Source organism: Miscanthus floridulus, chromosome 16 (assembly GCF_019320115.1).
Source record: "Miscanthus floridulus cultivar M001 chromosome 16, ASM1932011v1, whole genome shotgun sequence".
NCBI lineage: Eukaryota > Viridiplantae > Streptophyta > Magnoliopsida > Poales > Poaceae > Miscanthus > Miscanthus floridulus.
Window position 1 is genome coordinate 17570623 of NC_089595.1, and position 18058 is coordinate 17588680.

Consider the following 18058-nt stretch of genomic DNA (forward strand, 5'->3'; position numbering starts at 1 on the left):
GCCGAGTGCCACTGCCAAGGCACTCGGCAAAGCATTTTTTATTTTTTATTTTTTAAATTTTCTTTGCCGAGTGCAATGGCCATTGCACTCGGCAAATCTGGGAAATTGTTGCTGCTATTTTCCCAGCTTTGCCGAGTGCAATGGTCATTGCACTCGGCAAAGCCACAGCAAAATTTTATTTTTTTTGTTTTTTGCTTTTCCATGTAAACAACAGTGCATATATATATATATTAGAAACCACAATTCAACACAATATATCAGAAACCACATATATATATCACAAACGACCAATTATGTCTGAAATCCACAATATATTACAAACCACAAGTTCAAAGTTCATAAGTTCAATACATAAAGGCATGCCTACATAAAAATGTAAGCAGTTTAAAGAAAAGTTGAAAATTTCGGCAGCACCTCCCCTGCACGGGGAGGTTTCCAAAACCTGCAAGAAAAACGTCGGCACGAAGGCCGACAACCACATTTCCGGCACGAAGGCCGACACATCAATAAACCTGGCACGAAGGCCCACACATCAACAAATCTGGCACGAAGGCCATCACTAGGTTTGACACTAAGCATGAGCATAGAAAGTAAAGCATCCATACCCATACTCATACTCACCAGAGTAGAATCTGGACGATGTGGTGGTGGTGGTGGTGCAAGCAGGTTGGCTGGGATCTCCCAACCTTGTTGCAGCCCAAGTTGTTGCACGAACTGGAGCAAACCTGCTTGCTGGGCCTCCAAAGCTTGTAGCCTCTGACGCTCAGCCTCCCGCTTAGCCAGCTAGGCCTCCTGCTGGGACCGAAGTTGCTGCAGCTCGGCCTGCAACATTTGACACCAATGTTTCAATAATTCATAGCTAAGGAATGTAAATGACAAAGAACGACGAATGAAACTGGAATACTCACCTGGAGTGCCGCCACCGATGACGGCCGTTGCCTTATGGGCACGCTAGAGCTCGTGCTCGCTGCTCGAAGGTAGTGGAGAGGAGGAGTAGTGCCCGTGTCGAGGATGTCGTCGCCAATCCAGAAACGCCCATGCTTCTTGCCTTCCCCCACCCTCATCACGAGCTCAGGATCAAGGCGCTCCTCAGTCCTCGGATCGTAGTCGGACCCGTGGACTGACCTTGCCACCTCCGTGTAAGAAGTGAGGCGGGTGTGGACGCTGGAGTTGGTGTACACCTCTAGGCCCGCAACCGGGTTGTACTCGATGTTGGACTTTGCCGGGCCCATGTGGGCCATAGCATACACCGTGAGTTGGCCAATTGGCTGGCCACCGTGCGCCGCCGACTGCGAGAAAGACAACAACATGTGGTAAGAAATAATGCAAAACTGAGCGCGGCTAGATAAGACAAATGGTGGAGACTTACATATGTCTTCGCATACTTGCTGAGGCTGGCGCTGCCCTGATGGTGAGGTACACCTGGCATCATCATACGGTGCTCGCTTTTCTCTTGGTGCGCCCTCTGCCAGTCCGCGTCCAACCATTTGTCCACTATAGCAGCCCAGCAATCGGGGTGGGTGGCGCACCAGTTTGGAATCACCTACAAGCCATCATAAGATCAAATTAGGCATAGTTAATCTCAGAAGAAATCAATAGGAGATGTTTTCTATTTACCTGTAGGTACTGCTCCCTGGTAAGAACCTCTGTCTCCCTTCTTGCCTGTGTCTTGTTGATTCTTCTGTTACGAAAGGTGGCATTGTAGTCTCTGTGCGCCTGGAGGCGGGCCTCGTAATACAAGTCCGAGACACGCCTTTTACAGGAAGCGTAAGCCACCTGATACGCCCTATCGTCCTGTCCCAGCTGGCATCTGAAGAAGTCCTACATAAAGACACGAGGTATCCATTATTTTGTTTAAAGAATGTGCATTGAATGCAATGAATTGAGGGCCGTAGTGCGAGAAAGGCTTACCCACAACTCTTGAATCACCCGATCCGCCAAGTTTCTATGCTCAGTGTCGGTGGCGACGAGGGCATACTGGTCGAACGAGGGTACCACTGGGTCCTCATCCTCTGACGTCCACACCAGGCCAGGGAAGTGTTCCCTGCACAGAAGTCCCAGGATCCCATTGACATTGCGAGCCTCGATCCCCTCCTCCACAAGCATCCAGTTCCTGCACAAGTGGTTAACAATAGTTATTATTAGCTCTTATTATCATTTTTCAACATATCAAATGAAGAACATATGAAGTTACTTACTTATCCCCCTCGGGTGCAATCAGTGGGCGGCGGTGAGGAGGAATCGGTCGCTTCGGGAGCTGGCTGGGACCTCGCAAGTAGGGTTTGGAGGCTGCAGAGGAAGTCGAACCCCCTGCCCCCTCCTCGGACGTGTGCGGAACCACCTCCTCATCGTACATCTGTGGAGCCGCCTCCTCGCCCACCGTGGGCAGACGGACGTCGCATGTGGAGATGTCTAGGTTTTAGGCATCCGGCGTCGCAACTTGCTCGAAACCTTCTCAAATTTTTATCATAGCCTCCACATGCGATCACACAACACCTCGACAAGTTTCGTGAATTTCGGACTTCGTTTGCATTTTCTATAATTTAAATACACTCCGACCACAAGCGGGTCGTCATGTTTGGCGAACAAGGCGTTCAAAATTTTGGGTGAGTTCCTGCATACGGCCTCAAAATACACTCTACAACATGACTATCATTTTTTGAATGGCTACATTTCATTATTTCATGCACCTGCAGTTCAAATTTACTTTTTCGGAAAAAATGCAAGTAAACAAAATTAATTCAAGAAATATAGCAAAAAGTTATAAAAATGTCCCAAATTTTAACATGTGCTTGTAAACGATAGATAAGGTGTACAAAAAAATTTGAAATCAAAATTCAAAAAAAACAAAAATACTTTGCCGAGTATCATGCCTGACACTCGGCAAAGAGGGCCTTTGCCGAGTGCCAGGCCGCAGCACTCGGCAAAGGGCCTCTTTGCCGAGTGTCAGGTTAAGCACTCGGTAAACTTTTTTTTTAAAGATGGTAATGGTGTGGGCGGGGTAGGTGGGCAACTGACGGGCATTTTGCCGAGTGCGCTCTTTGCCGAGTGTTGCGCTCGGCAAAGAGTGCCTTTGCCGAGTGGCGTGCTTTGCCGAGCGCCGGGCATGCTGCGGCACTCGGCAAAGCCACTCTTTGCCGAGTGCAATTCTTTGCTGAGTGCAACACTCGGCAAAGAGTGGCTTTGCCGAGTGCCCTATTTTTGGCACTCGGCAAAGCATGCGGCACTCGATAAATTTTGCTTGTCCTGTAGTGATGGCTTGGGCGGCTCACTTGGTGGCTCGGGTGGCTCGCTTACCGGCTTGCTCGGTGGCTGTTGATCCCATACATTGGAGTCCACCTCATTTGCTTGCATGTAGTGCTTCAGCTGGAGTCGATGCAGGTTACGTGCCCGATGGACTCGGACTCGGAACTGCATTTCCTTCGGGCGTTGAGCCACCGTTTTAGGAGATTGGACTTGCGACGGATCATGCAAGCATAGGCAAGCATGGAAAAATTATTCCAGGCCTTGCATGCCTGAGGTACATGCATGATCGTCAATATCTTTATTATTTCCTTAATTAGCTTTCTGCAGCCTGTTCGTTTGGCTGTGGCTTGTCGTAAACGATCGTAAATTTCTAGCCGAAACAGTATTTTTCTCTCACACAAACCAGCCAACAGTACTTCTTCACGAACCAGCAACTATACGAATCAGTCAACCGAACAGGCTGCTTGCCATCTTTGGTCCTAGTCGGATCCGACTCCACTCGATGCAGACGGTGCAGCGGATCCGCAGCCGATCGTCCTTGACGTAGCGCGCCTCCAGTTTGTGGAACGCCTCAGGAGCGTTGACCGCGTAGGAGCAGGAGTTGGTGGGTGAACACCGTGTCCTCGTCCTCCTCTCTTAGCTTTGCGAGGTCAAGCGGAGGCGCCAACCGATCGACCGCTGGAGAATTGCTCCACATATGACACACATCTATACGCATGCATTGCTTCACTCTGGTTGGCCTGCATGGTCGTCCTGGGCATGCATAGCGGCTAGGAAAACTAATCTGGAACTTGCCGCCAGATCCTGTCCGTCAGGGGTGTAGATGCCGTAAAAGACTCGGTCAGCTCGAAACTGGCTCCAGAGCAGATACGTCCTTCTCCGAGCTGTACGAAGCGAGTCCAATTTAGATGAAACGCCGATTAGCCTCCGCGCAAGACGTATGATGGTCCATCACCCGACGATATCATTGCTACGCTGATCCGTCGAGTTACTGCGGGATGCTAGATCGACGTAGATCTCCAAGTGCAGCTTTGAATTTCTTCGAGACGAATTCCATCGTGGGCCACGGAAGGATACTGCGCACACACGACATTGTGAGATGCCGCCTCGAGCCGACGAGTCGCTGTGATGGTCGAGGGACCAAAGATCAAGGTCGATCCCCCGATAACATGCCGCCGCAAATCGCCTAGAGACGTCGAACCCTTAACAGGCGTTGAAGGACGCTGCCGTAGGAAGCCGAGTTTGCAACGTGTTGTGCCATGATGTTGTTGAAGATGAAAATTCCCATCTGATTCATTGTGGGGATCAGCATGCACACCCCCTACCTACCACGTCACTGTCAACGAAATCTGATCGACCCTCTACCGAGGGGATACCCACGGTAGTAGATGATCGGTAGAGGTGCGCGTAATAGGAACCGGATGGTGACACAAGGCACAGAGACAACGATTTAGACAGGTTCGGGTCGTCTGATCGATGTAATACCCTACGTCATGTGTCTTTGTTGGATTGTATTGAATATGAGATGATTTCGAGGGGGGGTCCCTGCCCGCCTTATATAGTCTGGGAGGCAGTGTTACAAGTCGGTTAGATCTAGATCTATTCGGCTATATGGTAAGTATTTAAAAGGAATACAATATCTATCATATCCGAACAGATCCTTCTCTATCACCAAGATGTCTTCTGATTGCCTTACGGTGCATGCCGACCAGAGCCGAGCACCGTAGACCTTGATCTTATGGGTTGGACCTCCCCTGGTGGTGTGGCCCATGTCCATTGCTGTGGGTACCTGGGGTTATACCCCCCACAGCGTCTCCGTGGCCGCGTGCTTTCTCGATGGTGTGGAGCCGCGCGTTCAGATTGATAAACTAGTGATGCATCTCATCAAAGTTCTTGCGGAGGATGTCGGAGAGGTTCTGGATCAGTTGTTGCATGGTGGAGGTGGTGGAATCCATGGATCGTCTGTTCTCTGGATACCAGTGTAAGAGGCCGGTTGGGAGGGGGCCTCTAAGGGGGCAGCGGCTAGGGTTAGGGGCGGCGGCTATGGTGGAGGAGAGATGGCGGCTATGGTTTGGGGAGAGATGAGGCGTCCGCATAGGGAGAAGGAGAGGGAGAGGGATAGGGAAGCCCTTAGATTGTTCTTTCTTAATCCAACTGATTACAATGCCTCTGTATTTATAGTCTCGAGTAGACTTGCATTTTAAGTAATCTAACGAGGAAGGTCCATATAGATTTGAACTCCTCAGGATCCTATCTAATCTAAGCCGTCTCTATTCCTATTCTCTTTCCTTCATTTGAGATCCTCTGAATATGGATGTCGGCAGTACGGCGGGGGGGGGGGGGGGGGGGGGGGGGCGCCCTCACCGGGCGCGGCTGGCTTGGGTGGGCCTAGGGCCCTCTTGGACCATCCATTAGACGCATGACACTTGCCTAAACATGCTATGGATGAACACCACACCATACACCAGCAAAACCATTCCTTCATCCAAAACCAGACCAAACCGTTCATCAAAACTGGTTCTAAATCAATTCAAAACTCAAAATCATTCTGCATTCTCCTCAACACAGACAACAGCATGCAGATTCAGTAAGTGGTTAAGATGTGGACGTAAACAACGGTCTCTGTCCACAGCCACAGTGATGCTAGACAACCCCCAAGAACAAGAGACAGTCTTGGACGGTAGTACCACATGAATAGAGTTTACAGGAGACATCAGTCCTGATTGAGACAGTATGGGTGTTGGGTGGAGGTGGATGTGTGGGCTAGGAGGGAACGATGACGTGGATGGCCGTGGATTGGGAAAAATTGCTAGGGTGGTTTTGCTTTATAAGAGTATAGGATTTACACTTCTGAACACCACAGCACTCCACTCTGCATGTACCCACGTGCCTTCATTTATGTCGTGCACTACAACCATTTGCTACTTCAAACTGAAGCAAAAGCACTAGGCTAACAAAACAACACAGTATTACAACAATGCACTCCCTGCCTAATTCCTAGAAGCACGAAGAAAAGAAGCACAATTCTTAGCTCCAACTCATGATCTATTTTTTACTGAATTTGGTCTACTCCAATATCTCAGAATAAATAAGTTAATTGGCCACCACAAGTTTTCTTTGAAATACAGACAGAGGAAACACACGACATAGATAGCCCCTTCATCTCTCCGCCGCCGCCTAGGGCCGCGTTGCCCGATGGAGCATGGAGCCGACGTCGCCGGTGGTTCGCAGGCAGGGAGCGGCATCGGGGGAAGGAGCCGTGGTGCCGTGCTGGATAGCCGCCGCCGCCACATTAGCCGGGAGGGCGAGCGCGACGCCGCCATCGCGACAGGGAGGCGCAGGGGAGTGGCGACGAGGAGGGCCGCCGCTGCCAGGGGTGCTGTCCGCGCGGGCATCGTCGCCCTTGTGGGTGCCGTCCGTAGGGAGAGAGTCGCCATGGATCCATCACCCACATCTCCAAAGATCGATTGGCCAGAAAAATGACAATATGAAATATTTGCCTATGGCCTATGGCCTGTGGCAGGATTAGGAAGGGATAAAAATCAGGGGATCGAATTAATCAATGCATGCATGCATAGTCCGAAGGGGACCACCGAGCCCAAAAAAGCTACGAGCGTGACCTGCGGCGGTGGATGAATGGACGGGGTTTGGGTGACCATGGTCCGCTGGTAACGCTCAGCCTCGCTGAGTTTTGGTCCGGCTACAAATAAGTTATTTTCGTAGCTAGCTACAGGGTATTAGCTCCAGGCTCATTTCGTGCAACAAAGAAAAAGAATTACCCAGGGGAGCAGATCATAGATCGATTTTAATGGCAGATGAGATCATGCCGTGTTGCGAGTCTATCTACCCAACAACCATGTGTTTTATGCAGTTTCAACACATGAATTTTTTTGCATAATAGAATTAAGATCCAACAGCATTCATCCTCCTTCTACCTCCAGCCTTCTTCTACCTCTAGACAATCACAAGATCACAGATCCACAGATCATAAGAAACATTTTTTTTTCTATGGAAGGACAAATCACAAATCGTAGAGGAAGAGGTACCCCGCTCGTGCTGTCATGTCAAAGCTCCTATGGCTCCGTCATAGGGTCCCCCCGCTCTCTCCGTCAGGCGTCAGCCCACAGGGCGGTGCACGGAGGACCCCCAGCGATCGGACAGGAGTTAACGACACACACGAGGGCACGAGGCGAGACCGGCCTGAGGGGCGAGCTCGCCGGAGCCGGTGATCACCGGTGAAAAAAGAGAGAGAAAATCTATGTGTTTTTTTCCCTAAAACACATGTGTGTTGTATAACATTTCTGTTAAAAAAATACATGACGTGAAAGTACCTCAACTTCATCTTCGTGCAAATAGATTCCAAATGCATGAGCAAAAAGATCAGAATCAGACAATCTTCTTTAGGGTCTTGGATCTACACACAACAGGGGAAAGTCAGATTGCCAATCAATCACTAATCTCCATCCTCAACAAAGTTCAAAGAGAATATTTGGTTAATATCATCATGTTGTCTATCAGAATGCATAACGACGTATAAAACTCAGCAGTTACACATGACAAAAACAGATTGCAAACATAATTTTTTAGTCTGAGTGGATACATAAAGCTCAATGGGGGATACTACAATGCTAGGCAAGATTAAGACGAAGGCATAATTTGCAAGTAAATAAGCTGCTAATCCGCCTTAGTGGGATAGGTTAGATAGTTGCAAGGAACAACCGCTTTGAATTTGCAAGTAGAAGAGCCTGCTTAATTAGTAATTGTCAATATGTGGCAAATTAGCAATTGTCAGCATAGAAATCTTTTTTACATCCTGCAGGGAACACATCCTGCACTCGAATCATCAAATCGAATCAAGAAGAGGAAGGGTGAGGAGTAGGAGATGGTGCAAACGCCGAGATGGGGAAGGGGATATGGAGGAGGGGCACCTGGATCTGCCAGCAGTGTTGGAGGAGCACACGCAGGAGAGGCGGTGGCAGTGGGCTGACGGCGGCAACAGCATCGCCAGGCGAGTTGCCACTCCTTTCTCCGGGAGTTCGCCGCGGGAGCTGACGATGAGCCACGACGCGCTGCAAGCACACTAACTGATATGTGCCCTGTGTTCCAAATCTGCAAAAGAAAAAAATACAGGCAATCAAATTTCATAGAGAACTACTCGTATTGTCATAGATCGACAATTTTTTATGCATATTAATCAACAAACTATACTACTGGAGCTCGCAAAAGATCAACATTGGGACACAATTTTTTATGCAGATTAATCGACGTTTCACATGATGCTGAGTGTGGTGCGGCCGGTCATGCATTGATTTTAATAAAAAAGGAATGGAAATTGATTTGAATTTGGGATTTACAAAGAAGAACACACGTACTTAACATAAACAAGCAAGCATGCACGATGGGATACTACTCGCCATGACGGAGTAAGGGGAGAACTCGGACTCTAGGGGCTCGCCATACCCTGCCAGGGAGCCAAGCATGCGGCAGAAAAGCGGTGCCCATGTGTGAGGCGAAGCTGCCACCGAGCGACATGGCGACCGCGCCCAGTGCTGCGGCGGCCGACGACGTCCGTGGCCCAGCCAGAGGGGAGGATGGAGGCATAAATATTAAAATCCGTTGAATCTGGACGGAGGTAGGAAGGGATCGAGTTAGGGAGGAGGAAAGGGCGCACCTTGTCGACCTGCTCGCTCCTCATCCCGCTCGAAGCTCGCAAGGGGGCGTGGTGGCTCAGCCTCCTGCCTGCTGCCGGCCGGATCTGAGGGGGCTCGGCCTCCTGCCTGCTACCCGGCCGGCCACCTTGTCTGCTGCCGACCGGATCTGCGCCGCCTACTCAGTTTGCCGCTCAAGGCCACAACAGCGCGTCGTGGATGAGGTGCCGCCGGCGCTCCTTAACGTCGAGAGCCCGGCAGACCCTCCACAACACGCGAGCGAGCCTGAGGCAAGGCCAAAAATAGGAATTAGCTTTGACTCAGGTGGTCCCCACCCAACTAATGCATGCATGCGTTGATTTAGGCCCCGCTTGGGACAGCGTCAACCGGCTCCGGCTTATCTGACAAAACACTGTAGCAAGAAGCCAGGTTTCTCTCTCCTACTTTTCTCTCACTGTAGCAAAACACTGTAGCGCGCGGGGAGAAGCGAGGAAAACTGGCTTGTGCGGCTTTGATGAACAGTGACGGCGTCAGTGGGGGGAGGGGAGGAGTGTGAAAATCGGCTTTTGGTACAGTGCTGCTACAAACGGGGCCTTAATCCCCTAGATTTTTCTCTTTCCTTCCGCCGGCCACGAGAACACCTGCTTGGTTCGCCGCCTGAGACTCCGGCCAGAAAAGCACGCTTTGCTTCTTCGCTGCTGGAGACGTTCCACCACACCGGACACTACGACGGCATGTCGATCTGATCCTTCCCCGGCCGGCGGTGCGCGTCATTCCCATGGGATCCACGGCGCCCCTTCCTCAACGGTGAATCGGCAATTCGGCATCGGACACCCCGGCCCCTGCATCCAGTGGCGGGCCTTCCTGCTTCCAACCGGCGGTCGCGGCTCCTCCTCCCCCGTGCGCCCTCGCCTCGCGCGGATGCGGTCCGGCGTCGGCGCAGCTCGACCCGCGCGCACGGCTCCCCGGCGACGTCGGAGGAGCGACCGCCTCGCGTGGATGGCGTGGCCCCGACTTCGGAGTGACTCACCTCGCGTGGATCCGTCGGTACGAGGTGGCTGCATCTCCTTCGTGGCGGGCATCTTTCTGGAGGTGGCGGCGGCGCCCGTTTCCATGGTGTTGCCGCCCCCCGCGGTGGCGCTTGGAGATGTGCACCGGGAACAGACACGTCGTGTCGCGGACGAAGAGGACCCGGCCGAGCTGCACGAGGAACAGGTTGGCACCATAGCCGGCGTCGGCGCCTGTCGGAGCAGAGCTGCAGAGGCACTGGCTGCGCCGCTGTTGCTGCTGTGCGACTCCTCAGCGCGCTACAGGTCGCCTCTGGCCACCAACGAGCTCTCCCCGTCGTTCGTCCTGCCGTCGTACGTCGCCGACCAGTCCATGCTCCCCTGCGCCCGCGCGAAACTCCCGGAGGAGCCGAGGGAGTCGTCGCCGCCGACGATGGCCCCGTCCTTGCTGACCGCGGCCGACGCCACCACCATTCTTCTTCCCGGCGTTGCGCCGGCGCTGCTTTGGCGCGCTGCCGCCGGAGTAGAAGGCAACCCCCGGCGTTGAGCACGGCGGCGGCCACGCCGGAGAGCTACTGCTTCTGCGGCGGCGGCGGGAGCGCGACGGGAAGGAACGCGGCGAAGCGGCGCGCGAGATCATCGGCCGCAGCGGTCATAATGTAGGATTCTTGTAAATATTATTGGTGAAAATTCTAGTAAATATTGTTAGTACTGTTGTAAACAGAATTCTCGTAAACAAGTTGTAACTTTCGATCATTCTTGTTAGTTTTTGTAGTCAAGCATAATAAAAAATTCTCGTAAATACTTATATTCATAGTACCAATTTTTATCGTAAATATCAATGCAAGTTATGTCAATGGAGAATTCATAATATGGAATTGTCGTAAATATTATTTGTAGAGGTCAAATTGTCGTAAATATTTTTTTACCGAAACTTTCTCATAAATATTATTAGTGCATGTTCTCATAAATATTATTTGTATTATCGTAAACAGAATTCTTGTAAATATGCAGTTCAATATAAGGAAAGCACTCTCGTAAAAAGAAACGTCAAATCTAGCAACAAAAATACCACACGTTCACCCTGTATGGAAAGGAGTAACTACGACCTGCATGCATTAATCACCAACCGCATGCATATTTGGAGTTTGGGTACTGTTTGGCTCCGGTAGCACTTTCGTTTGTATTTGGTAATTAGTATATAATTATGGACTAATTATGTTTGAAAATTTCGTCTCGTAATTTCTCACATAACTGTGCAATTAGTTTTTTTTCATCTACATTTAGTACTACATTCATATACCGCAAGATTTAATGTGACTCTTTAGGGTAAAAATTTTTGGAACTAAACAGGTCGGCCTAATGCCCCATGCAAGGCAAGGCCCGGCCAGGTGAGCTGGTTACGTGAATGCTGGTGCGTCGGATGGTCTGGCTACGAAATAAGCTATTTTGTAGTTGGTCACAGTGGAGTCTCTCTCTCTCTCCTTTAGGGTTGCAACGCCCAACATTAAATCGGCATGCATACTTACTTTTCTACTATTTCAGTCTACAATAGACCAGATTCGTGAGCAGTTCATGTCATTTCTATGAGTGGTACTACTGCTGCTGCTTCAGTAGTACGTTGAAAACAACTGATGTCATGTTCGCTTCGCTGATAAGCCATGACTAAAAGTATTATTGGTTAATTTATTATGAGAGAAAAATATTGTTCGTTGGCTAAAAAAATATGGTTTATAAGCCAAGCGAACAAGACGAACATCTGCTGTTCTGTTGAGGACAAGTACAATCACGCAGATTCATCTATGCACACCACAAGCAACGTATGTAGTCGTACATATTAAGAATATCAATAAATCGTGTAATAATAAATATATATTTTCTTAATCATAAGAGGTTACATACGTTATTTTTCTCTTGTTCTTGCTCCTTACGAGCAAGTCACCTACAAAACCAAAATTGTGATGTTGTGCAGTGCAGCCTCATCAGTCATCAGTTCCCTCTTTGTCATTGATGTGCGGGCACGGATCCAGATGGCAACGGGTACGTACCCGCTGGGTACAACTAACCCATACTCGTGCCCGCAAAGAAAAAATATGCCCGCTAAAAAACCCATGCTCGCTGACGGGTACATATTTGTGCCCATACCCGTGCCTGCGCGGGTAACGGGTACCCGCGGGTTGCCCGTGCCCGAGAAGATGCAGGCCTCATGCCTCAACAGACAACAGACAAAGTCTTTCAATGAACCATAGATGCACATTGATTATAAACAGCAACAGAAGTACCAACAAATAGTATCAAGACATTTGCACATGCATACAACATAATTCATGAAATTATAGTTCATTTCAATAGCCGAATATCATAGGAATTGCATAAAAGGTCCTAAGTGATCAGCAGGTTAAGACCATACAAAAGGCAGCACTCAGCAGGGCTGTATGGGACATTACAAGTTCATAGATATTCCCAAACCAAAAGGCAGCACTCAGCAGGGCTGCATGGACATTACAAGTTCATACAAGTTCACAATTAACAAACGTCAACCAACAGGAGGCACATGAAATCAATTGATCCTTGTTCAGACTTGTCACTTGTCCACAAAAGGTCATCGGTCACCAGTTATCTCTTGCTTCAATCTGGGACAGCAATATCAAATAGAGAGCTCCTACAAAGGCATAAATAACAACCTAGTTAGTAGTTACTCAATTATCTAATCAAAAGAAAAATACAATAATTATGTATGTGTTACACATTACCTGAAGGCCCTCCGGGATATCTTGGAGACAAGACCAAAAGGTAGCAGGCTGCTTGTTCTTCTCATCGACTACAGAAAATTGTTGATTAGTTTGTAACCAATAATGAGAATTTGCAGAAGTAAATTTAGCAAGCTAAATATATTGAAAGCACATGTTGAATATACCTTTATACTTGTTCCTAAGCCAATCCTAGGAGCACATGAGAGCCTCTATCATTTTAGTAGTGAGCCTACTGCGATGCTCACTAAGCACTCTACCACCAGTACTAAAAGCAGATTCAGAAGCAACTGTGGTCATAGGAATAGCATATATATCCCTAGCAATTCTCCTCAGAGTCGGATATCTAGTTCCAGCAACCTTCCACCAGTCCAAGACATTGAAGTTCTTTGTGTGCATATTCACCATTTCTTCATCTAAGTAGCGATCAAGCTCAGACTTGAACCCCATACTTGCTGGCCTCCTACTTGCAATGCGTGCACTAATGTCAAATAAAAAATCATCATTGCTGCCCAAAGGTGTTGCTGCTTCACTGCCCTCAACATCTTCACCCACATGATACTCACACATCAATTCAGCCAATAAGTTCTTAACCTGCATGACCCTTTCCTCACATGCACTACCTGTCTCACCAAGCAAGTCCTCATAACAAATCAGCAGCACAGCAGTCTTGAATCGAGGATCAAGAATGGTTGCAATACCCATTAGCCCTTGGATGTCAGACCAATACTTGTCAAACTTAGCTATCATGTTAGCCGACATGGCTTCTACTAATGGATTGCCACAATATGACCACTGCCTAATTTGCTTTCTAATCTTTGCAACTCTTGTGAAGTAAATATTGGCAGTCACATAATCAGTTCCAGAAAATAAGACAGTGATATCATAGAACAACCTAAGCCTCTCCACAACATCCTCAGCAAATTTCCACTCTTCATCACTTGGCAAAGAAGTATATTGTCTGTCTACATGGCTTGCTCTAGTGAAAACAGCCTTATAGGGCAGCGCGGTAGACAACATGTTAAAAGTTGAGTTCCACCTAGTCCTACAATCAAGATGTATCTTGGTTCTCATATCAACTTTAACATACTTGGCTATCTCCTCAAACTTTTCTATCCTTTTGGGAGTGGCTGTCCAATAAGCTACACTATCACGAATGTTCTCAATTGCATCTTTCAGCACATCTAAACCATCTTTTACAATCAAATTCAGAATATGTGCAGAACAACGCATGTGCAACAATTTACCATCATTCAACAGTCTATGTTTTCCAAGATTCCTCACAAGGATAGGGATTACCGCATCATTTGTGCTGCAATTGTCTAGAGTCACTGCAGATATCTTCTCATCAAGATTCCATGCAACCATTGATTCATACAATTCTTCACCAATTACATCAGCAGTGTGAGGTGCAGGAACATAGATGAACCTACATGTTAACAACAAAAATAGATGATAAATACAAGGGCAAGTGAGCAGCAATAGGTTCATCTATGTTCTATGACAAGTGAACATACCTCATGATGATATTTCTAAGGGTCCATGACTCATCAATGAAGTGAGCAGTGATAGCCATGTAACCTCTCTTTTGATTGTCAGAGGTCCACAAGTCAGTAGTTACAGCCACTGTGGATTCAATCCCAGCCATGTACTCAATGGCCTTTTTCCTCTCCACCTCATATTGAGCCATAATATCAGATCTGAAATAAATTACAACCAACATGGTCAGCCAACATTAAGTGAAATAAATTGCAGCTAACATGAACTGAAATAAATTGCAGCTAACCATATACCTTATTGTGTTCCTAGTACCCATTTTGAATAGGGGCTGAAGTGCACCTACAAATCTCCGGAAGCCAACATGATCAACCATGCTCAAAGGGTACTCATGTAGTACTATCATTGCACTAAGTTCCTTTCTAGCTACATCCTGATCAAATATGTAGTTCTCCACTGAAACTGTGCCAACATCTGTTTTACCAAATCTCAAAGATGCTTGGGCCATCGTCTTCCCATTGAGCTTGAGCTTCCTTTGCACACAGCCCTTCAAATGAACATGAAGGTGCTTAGTACCATTTGTACTTGTCGCAGAAAGTTGCTTGAAGCAATATATGCATTTTGCCCGGACTGTGCCATTGAACTTCACTCTCTTGAACTCTGTCCAAACAGCTGATGTGAGCTTCCTCTTAGAACCAGCTTCCACACCATCTTCCTCCTCTACTTCCATGTCATCATCATCTATATAGATTACCGGCATTACCGGCATTGACTCATTTTCTAATTCAGGTTGAGGGGATGCAGACAGAGGAAGTGACTCCGACGGTGCTTGTGAAGCTTGAGACAGTGGAGATTGACTGCCACTAGCAATAGACATTTTTTTGAAACTGTATGAAACATACATTCACATTATCAGATCGACGAAAATGCTAAGAAAACCATACATTCACATGATAAGCCCATATACATTCACATAAAAATACAGAGTGCTAAGAAAACTATGAAAGGGTGATTTTTATTCTACAAGAACCTAAAAATAATAATCCATTCTGTGCATAGGATGCAATAAACAGATCCTAGCTAAACAAACCTAAAACTAACTAGCCAAGTCTCTGAATGCTAATAAACGAATGTGCAGAACGAAAATATGATTCCTTACCCCAGCGGACGCACAGTATTGCGACCGACAGCAGTTGTAGGAGGAGAAATAGGCGGTTTCCTCGTCGATCCAGCGACCGCAGGCTTGACAGGGCGCCGGTTCGCTGCTGTCGTCGGCTTGACAGGGCGTTGGTTCCCTGCTGCCGTTGTAGGCTTGACGAGGCACCGATTTGGCACCGCCCGCTGTGGATCTGAGGGGTCGACGACAACAGCCTGCTAGGAATCAGAAGGCAGCAGAAGAGGAAGGGGTGCAGGAGCACTCGGCAGAGATGTAGTCGGTCCTTTGCCGGCGTCCTTGTTCGCGACGGTGCTCTCGACCTCCGGATCCGCGGACGCCGGAGGGTCGGCGACGGCGTCCCTTCGGGACAACGGCAGGAGGGGTCAGTAGGTGCTAGAGCTGTAGAGTAGCTGCAAGTCTGCAATAAGGTTACGAAGAAGAGGAAGAAGCATCACCGGCCGTCGTCATTGGCACCGTCGGTGGTCACAGCCATGGCCTACTTGTAGCTACTCTACAGGCTCCTTGACTAGCAGAGGCACAGAGCTTGGGGGAGGCAGCGTCGGCGTCAGGCTAGGGATTGTAGTTGGGGATGTCGCGATTTTGCTTGGGGATGGGGATGGCCGGAGGGGAGGGAGTGGCGATGGAGGTTGGAGGAAGCCGCCTGGCCCCTGGCGGAGCGCTCGCTCCGCTCCATCGCTCGGCCTCGGCTGCGTGCGGCGTGCGTCGTGGTCTAGAGTCGCGGGCTCGTGGGTCGCGCTTGTGCGGCGGCAGCCGCCTGGTGGAGTGCGGTAGTGGGAAAAGGGAAGGAGTGAGGTGATCTAGGGTTCCAAATTTCCAATCCTATTTATACTTCTTGTTATTGGGCTGGGCTGAATCGTATTACTTGGGCTACATTACACATTGGAGCCAGGTAAAATAAACCCATGGGTTTGCGGGTATGGGTACACTAGGAACATACCCGTACCCGCAAACCCGATGGGTATGACTTAGTTCCCATTAACAAACCCATGGGCATGAACATTGACCCATGCCCGTGCCCTAATGGGGTAAAAACCCATCGGGTTTCGGGTCGCGGGTACCCATTGACATTTTGAGGCCCGGACGCTACAGGCAGCACGCGCAGGCGCAAGCTTTTCTCCTCCGATTCGATCGATCCTCCCTAAAAAGTTCGGCAGGCACATGTGCCAACTGCCGATTTCTCCTCCCCTGCTGTCCCTATATCTGCGTGTGCGTGCTCGTGTTTTGCCCCGATTTCCTGGGCATTTCTCCCACGTACTTTTCAAATTGTCGAGGGCACTCTCGACGCATAAATCATATTTTTTATGGACATTAATTATATTACCACCTAAGTATTTTACTAATGTCGTTAGATAGTTATTGAAGAGAGAGGGCAAAAATCATTGAAACCAGAACTAAGTTAGAAATCATGTCTCCACGAGAACTAAGACATGAAGGGATGTGATTAGTAGAGAATGGATGTGATTGGATAAAAAATTATTGTGTAGAAACTATCCATTAAAATCATGATTTCTATATGTAGTGTCTATGAAAATTAATAAATATAGAAACTACGCTTAGTTTTTAGTATTAAGACTTGCCTGATAGATGATACTACTAGATACTAAAAACCTGATAGACTTTCTGAATTCATCGCACATTCAATCCAAACCGTTCATCCCCCATACTCCAAATCCACCTTTTAATTTCCTTTTCGTACTAAACTAGGTAGTATATCCGTGCGTTGCTACGGGACAACTAAACTTTTGTACTAAAAACACACGGATCGCACGATAAGATAACAATATTGTAAGACATTAAACTGACATTTAATCCAAAAAGCAAAGTTTATGAAATTAATAGTCACTAAGAGCACGGCACCGCAGGCTCACAAACTCTACTATATAGACCTTTTCATGATACGGCTAAAATAATATTTTATATCGGTAAGAAGTCTCCGATATTACAAACTAAATGAAGCAATCAAATATGTCAGACAAACATTGCTCAATCCACATATTTTGAACCTGTTTGACCAATGAAAATGCACAAAATGACTATTATATTAAACTAAATTCATGTTCATCATCTATTCAAAGTGCATGTTACATGCGTGTAAATAATTTCAATATTATTTAGTTCTCTAAATCTATGAGATGCGACACGGTGTCCTTAGCAATTTCTTGAACTCGGCGACGTCTGGCTTCATAAACAAGCAAACGATTGCGTAGGTGAAAGGTCCTTGTTTGGTTTTGGTAATTGAGTGACAACTGATGTGGACTAATTGTGTTTATGTGAGATACACAGGTGAATAGTCCACAGGTACATGTGTGTGAGCAACATATGCCATGGAGGTGAAAATGGCTTGGAGATGTTGCAAAGCTCACACATGTGATGATGAAGGAGCTTATTGCATATGAGACATGACATTGAGTCATGTGATCAAGATGGAGAAGATCAAGACAAGACTTGGCTTGATGGACCGGTTGCAAGCGTGAAGGGCAAGTCGAAGGCTTTGGAGTGATGGACCACGTGGCAGTGAAGCTTGAGCAAGACTTGGCGCCGATGGACGATGGCAACGGTGAAGAGCAAGTGAAGTCAAGATCGATGAACCAATATGATCACATGATGATATGAAGTGGATCATATCATTGTTGATCATGTTGGTGCATGTGTTGCATCGATGTTGGAGGAGATGGAATGGAATGTGCAAGGCAAAGGTATAACCTCGGGCATTTCATTTCACCGGTCATAGGT

At 47.9% G+C, this 18058-nt stretch overlaps 1 pseudogene; it reads right to left on the reverse strand.

Annotated features, from left to right (window-relative positions):
* Nucleotides 1-1582: 1582 nt before the first annotated feature.
* Nucleotides 1583-2133, reverse strand: LOC136513786 (uncharacterized; annotated as a pseudogene).
* Between the last annotated feature and the right edge of the window lie 15925 nt (nt 2134-18058).